The 7,358-nt window shown below is 27.5% G+C and overlaps 1 long non-coding RNA gene across 2 annotated transcripts; it reads left to right on the plus strand.

Moving 5' to 3' along the window:
- The first annotated feature begins 2,395 nt into the window (after window positions 1–2,395).
- Window positions 2,396–5,171, plus strand: LOC112732531 (uncharacterized). 2 transcript variants are annotated; one of them, XR_003168053.3, is made up of 5 exons: window positions 2,396–2,759; window positions 2,847–2,901; window positions 3,558–3,656; window positions 3,921–4,021; window positions 4,955–5,171. It is a non-coding gene; the product is annotated as an uncharacterized lncRNA (long non-coding RNA). The 2 variants fall into 2 exon arrangements; XR_003168054.3 differs by having other exon boundaries at window positions 2,422–2,759; window positions 4,952–5,171.
- Window positions 5,172–7,358: the final 2,187 nt, after the last annotated feature.

Raw genomic sequence — 7,358 nt, forward strand, 5'->3', positions numbered from 1 at the left:
TATTATTATTATTATTATTATTATTATTATTATTATTATTATTATTATTATTATTATTATTATTATTATTATTATTATTATTATTATTATTATTATTATTATTATTATTCAGGAGTAGCTACTAAACCCTAAACCCTAATTATTATTATTCAGGAGTAGCTACTAATTGACAAGTCACCCAGAACATTAATTTTCTCCGAAAACTTAAGTTGAATAATTAATAGCGAGAAAATTGTACATACAGTGCCATGTTATTTCTTCTAAGTTGAACCATTATTATTAGGGTTATACTACGGTGTTAAAATAATTTTTTTCAACACTTGCTGAAATGAGTTGGACACACCGTATAAGAGACGCGTGTTAGTTTTGCTGTGACAGGGGAAAACATCAGCTGAGCCAAAACAGTAGTAAGTAAAATGGTTGTCGAAGTGTAAGGAGGTAATTATGTGAGGCAGTGTATTAATTTGAGGGTTTAATCCTTTATAAGAATTGAATTAATCTTTTTGTTCCAGTGGAGCTTTTTTGCTAGTAGATGGACAGGACTAATAATAGACCGTTCCTTTTAGGAGAATTATCATCTGTGTCTATACTCTAATGAAGGACAAAAATAACTCTAAACTCTCAATTTCAAATATCCCTTTATCATATTATATAATATTTTTTTTATTTCTTTTTGTTACGAACTCCTTTGCTACATTAATTATCAATAATTTTAAATTTAAAAAATTTAAATTTTATATTTTAAATTTTTTATTTTCAATTTTTATTTCAAATTCTAAAATTTATTCTACTACCTTTATTTATTTCAAATTTTATAATTTCACACTAATAATATTATTAAACTTATATTTCAGTTTAAAAAATTATAAACTAATATCAACTTTAAAAAACTCTAAGCTCTAAACCAATATCAGTTAAATAAAAATTGTGATATCTTTTCATTAACTAAACATAATCTAATTTATTGTATTTTTAAATTACAATATCAAATTTTTTATACTATTTATTTTTAAATAATTTAATTTATACTAAATTTTTGTTAATTTTAAATTAATTTTTACTAATTTAATTTTTATAAACTAATTTTAAAAAAAAGTACACATCACTAAACCCTAAATCTTAAATCTTTAAATATAAATCCTAAATCATAAACCGTAAACTTCAGATCTTAAACTATAAACCCTAACACATAACTCCTCAACCCTAAACCCTGAAGAACATACCTAAAATCTAACCACAAATCCAAAACCTAATCTTAAAGACTTAAACTATAAATCTTAAACTATAAATTCTAAACACTGAATACTAAGTAAAAATACTAAATAAATAACTCTTAAACACTAAACCCTAAAATTCAACCCTAAACCTTTTAACTTGCTCATAAATCTTAGTCCCTAATTCTAAACTTTAAATTCTTAACCTTTTAAATTTAAACCAGAAACTATAAACCATACAACAACAACAACAACAACAATAAATGTAAGAGTTGTAAAAATATTGCCAACATTGAAGGGCTAGATACTAAGGAAGGAGGAGGGACATCTCTAGTGTTACTTTGTGTTGGAGCGTGAAAAATTGATGGTGGAGCGACGATAAGCAAGTTGTGATGTTATAGGCTTAAAAAAAGTTTATGAACACTACAACATTTTGGGTTTATGGCCACGAATTTTTTGGTCACGGTAAAAAACCGTGACCATAGACCCTCTATGGTCACGGTTTTGGAGGTGACCTAAAGATGTCTATGGTCATAGTTTTTTAGAGTGACCAAAAAAATCTATGATCACGATTTTTCGGAAGGGTGGCCTAAAAGGATTTATGGTCACGGTTTTGAGGGGGTGACCTAAAAGGGTCTATGGTCACAGTTTTAATCATTTGAGTTTTAATTAATTAAGATTTTTATGTATTTTTAATTATTTTAAATATTTTTTCTTTTTAAAATTAAAAAATTTTAATAATTAAAAATTAATAATAATTTTATATAATTTACTTTAAATATTAAAATTTTAAATCTAATTTTATGAATATAAAATTAGGTTGAATACTATTAATAATTTTAAATTAAAATATGATTTAAAACTTATTAAAATGATTGTAGAATGTTAAAATGAAAGATTCATCATATCGTAATTAATTTAAATTATTTGATTGGTTAATTTTGTTCGTTTATTTAAATGCGTAGGATAAATTAATTCTTGGTATGTTGGATAAAATAATACTGTAAAAAATAAAAATAAAAGACTCATTATTACAAAATTTGTAATTTATATAATATATCAATTTTATTATCTTAATTTAAAAAATTAAACACTCGTTTTCTTATTAGTTTACTATTTTTTTTATTTTAGGTGAATTGATCTGATGTATATATATAGTAATATATGTTAATTATTAAATAGTAATAGCTCTTTTTATTTTAACGTTAATAAAAGAAAATAAAAATCTAAATACCCAATTCGTAACATTGTGAATAAGAACCGAAGGAAATTGAAAACCTCCTTTCTTTCTTTCCCCAATTCGTAACCCTAGACCCTCATTGCCGCCGCCGTCCCAAGCTCCTCAGTGCGGTCGCTTCTTCCTCTTTCCTATTTTGCAAAACCCAGAAAACTCAGCACATCGTCTTCATCTTTGTTGGCTTCTCTGTTCGTCGAAGGTTAGTGGCTTCTGCTCTTGGGGTACTGCGCTCGTTAAGATCTCTCTTTACACCTTCTCCGCCTCGACATCGGCATCTCTATCGGTGTCTCAGTTTTCGGTGCTGCTTGGTACGCCGTTTTCCTTTTGCGTTTCAAATTTTCTCAATTTATTTTCTGTAACCAATTTCTGATAATCTTCTTTTTGGATTTGCAAAGGGGGATTTACGTGCTGCAATCAAGGCCCCTGAATCACTTTCACAAATCTCATTAGGTACGAGCCATATATGAAATAAAATCGTTGCAAATTAAACTATGAGAATTATTAATAAGTTTTGTATCAGAAGAGTTCAAATCAAACTGGCTCGTGCGTGTTCTTCAAGACTTGTTAATAATCGTATAATTTGAAAGCTAAATGATGATGTATTAAAAAAACTTCATTCAAAGAAAAAGTTCAATTTATCTTATATGAAGTAACTAACTTAGATAAGTATGTAGGAGAGTATTATTTGATTCTCAATAATCAAGAGACTATAGAGACTCTAAATATACTACACTACATGATCACACTAATATATGTGTCTGGAGTATATTTAAGGTATGTTTCAAAAGTAATTATAACTACTTATTTTTAACTTTTAAAATTTTTGTAAGCTTGAAAATATATTTTCAGATGCACACTCTAATAGATAGTTTACACAAAATAAATAAAGTAATAATAAAATGTTGATTAGTGACTTGTTAAGCTGCTATTTTGTTATGGACTTATGGCACTAAGTGTTTTGAATTTTGAATTTGTAATAAGTGATTTGTGATTTGTGATTAGTGATTTTGTTATGCTGCTGGTTTGAATTAATTTAGGGGTGATTATTTGTTATGCTGCTGTATAGAAAATTTTTTAAATCATGTATAGAAAATTCTTGTTCACAGATCTATTTCATAGTCTTTACCTCCACAAAGTGACGATGTTTTTGGATTCTGAAGTCTAATCTGTCTCTTTGAGCTCGTCAGTTTTGCAACATTGACTCGGTAATTTAAAGCTCAACCTTATTCCCCATTATTACACTGCATTATTAGTTAGCACTTAGCATTGCTACTCTATATTATGTATATATCAAGATCATGGGACACTAATGGAAATTATTCTGCCTATTTTAGATGCGAACCCATGTTAATAAAAAAAGTTGACTTAATAAGTGCAAAAAAATGTACATTAATATACGAACATAAAATTAGGCATTATTTGGTTTTCCCTTTCTAAACTTGATTATTTTGACTTTATTTTGTGTACAGGATAATTTTTTCGTACTGGTAAAGACAACAGGAATTGAGTAGTTACTGCGGCACTATTTATAACAACTTCATATGGCATCTCAAAATGAAAGAACTAAGCAGTAAGTTTATCTCGTAATTGCCATATATAATAATTTGATAGCACATTTAACTAGGGTAGTAAGCGAATATATGGTAGCTAGATTGTCACTATAATTGACCTATTAGATCATGTTTAGTAAGTTTAGATATTTGCATTCTTAGGTTTAATCATGTTTTCTCAAAAGATTGGATGGATTTACCAAGATTGAGAACGAGTACATAGTTGGTGTAAATAATTTTTTAGAGTTTGCCTTCATTATCAAATTAAAAATTTCAACCACTATATAAAATAATTACACTATTTTATCAAATTAAAAATATGTTACATGGTCATCAAATTGGATATTTGGCTAATTGGCTCCATGAGTACTTATTGAATAGAAGAGTAAGAAACTAATTACGAACTAAGATGTATAACCTACCATTATTTTTTTCAGAAGGTATAGAAAAATAGATAAAGCAATAATAATACATGAAGGTGAAGGGGTAGTAATCAGCATTAAATCAGTACTCAGTAATATATAGCAATCAGCATTATTATTATTTTAAATTTGACTTTGTCTATTGATTTCACACTCGATCTGATTTTTCTGTTTCGCTAGTGTTGATGACTTGATTTGTTTGATGGGTTGGAAGCTAATAATAGTATTTCGGTATTACCTTGTTTTTTAAGCTTCTATTTTGGTTGTGGTTATTTCTTTGTGTTGAATTTTTTTCAGTTTTAAGCGACTTCAATAGGGGAGTTGAAGTTCCCCTCAAAGATAGATTAAAAACATATAAACATTACCAAATAGCTCAAAACCTTAGCAAATGCTCCTTATTATTTAGTGGTTGAAATTTTTATATTGATTGACTTATTTAACTTGTGCTCCATATTCATTACTCAACTGTACTGCATCCATCATCAAAATATTTTTGTTCTGTTCTAACTTCTTTATTTCTTTTGCTAGCAGGAGGACATGATGTGAAGAAAATATGTTTTATACAAATATAAGATGGGATAGGTCTTATAATGATTTTGGTTATCTAAATGTATTATTTTGATGTGTTATTTACATTTTGATAAGAGACTTTATCCGATATTACATGTAATGGATAAATTACACCCTATTTTGATTAGTGTTGTAATGGATATCTAGTTTTTAATAAAACTTTTATGATTTACATTTATTGAATTTCTCATTCTTAGATTTATTTTGTGATTATCATCATTTTGGGATGTGATTATGCTTTAAAAAAATTTCATAAAATAAAACAGGTTACCATAGATAGGTCACGGTTTTAAGGAGGGGTGACCATAGATAAGTTATGGCCACGGTGAAAACAGTGACTATAGATAAGGCTATAATCACGGTTTTAAGGTGGGGTGACCATAGACACTATGGTCACGGCGAAAAATCGTGACCATAGATAAGGCTATAGTCACGGTTTAAGGAGGGGTGACCATAGGGGCTATGGTCACGATTTTTAGGTGGGGTGACCATAAAGGCTACCATAGATATGGCTATGGTCACGTTTTTTGGTGGGGTGACCAAAGAGGCTATGGTCACGGTTTTGGGAAGGGGTGACCATAGATATGACTATGGTCACAGCCAAAACCGTGACCATAAATAAGGCTATGGTCACGGTTTTGGGAAGGGGTGACTATAGAGGCTATAGTCACGGTGAAAACCATGACCATAGATAAGGCTATGGTCACGGTAAAAAACGTGGCCTAAAATGTCAGAGTTTGAACATTACAACGGTGATCATAGGTTTATGGTCACGGCGAAAAAACCGTGACCATAGACCTATGGTCACCCTTTTTACTAAAACCGTGACTATAGACTTTTTTTGTAGTGGAAATTCGTTAGACTAGTTTGTCGCAATTTATTTTTTAAAAATAATTTTTTTTTTGTCTGAACATTCAACTTCACTTATATAAAACAAAACCAAAATAATCAATAGTCAAGACTAATCAAAATTGTGATTTTATTTTGTTTAAATAAAATATTTATGATTATAAATTGTAAGTATAATTATGAACTTATGATATATGACTAACTATATAAATAAATTATGTTTTATAAATTATAAATTATAAATTTTAGAAAGCATCTAATGTCAATTTAGATTTTTTAAATTTATAATTTTGTGTTATAATTCACCAAATAGGCTTTTAAAATAGGCTCATGGACTTGTCGAGATTTTAATTAAGCTGGACTCAACCTTAAAAAAGAGTATATGAGAGGTAACAGACCTAGGTTTGGACCTTCTATTTACAACGTGAGTCAAACTCGTCTAAGATAAAATTCAGCTTGACTCGACCCATTTTCTCCTTTATATACTTTCTTCGTATTTTCTATTCCATGATAAATACCATGATAATTATGTCTCAATCTTTACTCTTAATAAATTAATTTTTTTAACCGTACAGTGATTGTCATTTTTCAATAGTAACATCTTTTTTCCAATTTACATTGCTCTATCATTTTTCAATAGTAACATTTTTTTTTCGAATTTACATTACTCTATCAGTTTATACTTTGAAATTAAATTTACTATAATTCTATTTTTACAAATTTAGCCTAATTCTTCTTTTTTTTTTTATTGAAATAGATTAGACAATTTCTAATTTTAAACATTACATCACACACTTACACTCACATTTACAATTCTTCTTATTATACCTTTTTTTTTTTTATTTCAAGACCTAATTTCCACATTTACAATTATATATTTCTTCTTATTCATATACAACATAAACGCTGCCTCACACGGTTCAAATACCCATTTAAAGTCTCCAAACCCACGCTTTCAAACAACAGCGCTGTTTTTCAATAAAAAATCTAACCCAAATGCTTAATCATCATTACCTACAACAAATATCACACTAATTATTACCGCATCAAAACTTCAACAATTTTACTGTCACGCCTGTCACAATTCAGTTTGGGTCTGCATGTGTCAGTAACACGTATTAATTTTTCTTATCATCCACTTCATTTTAACATCGGGTAAAATAATACTGAGTCAGCATCGTAACATTGGCCTAATTATCATTAGGTTAATTAATTGTTTAAAAATAATTTATTTTTATATTTTTTAAATTAAATATTAATTTTTAATTATTTTTAATAAGTAAACATCACTTTTTAAATACTATAACGTTCATCTTATTATTATATTATTAAAAATTATGTTACGTATATACTAAAATTAATCATCAAATAAAATTAGTCACTAATATAAAATATATATTAAAATATAAATATATATTAAAAATAAATTAAATTATATATATATATATATATATATTTATATACAAATACATTAATAATTGATTTTAGTAACTGATTTTGATATAAAAATAACATT

The sequence above is a fragment of the Arachis hypogaea genome, chromosome 13, assembly GCF_003086295.3.
Source record: "Arachis hypogaea cultivar Tifrunner chromosome 13, arahy.Tifrunner.gnm2.J5K5, whole genome shotgun sequence".
NCBI classification, from domain to species: domain Eukaryota; kingdom Viridiplantae; phylum Streptophyta; class Magnoliopsida; order Fabales; family Fabaceae; genus Arachis; species Arachis hypogaea.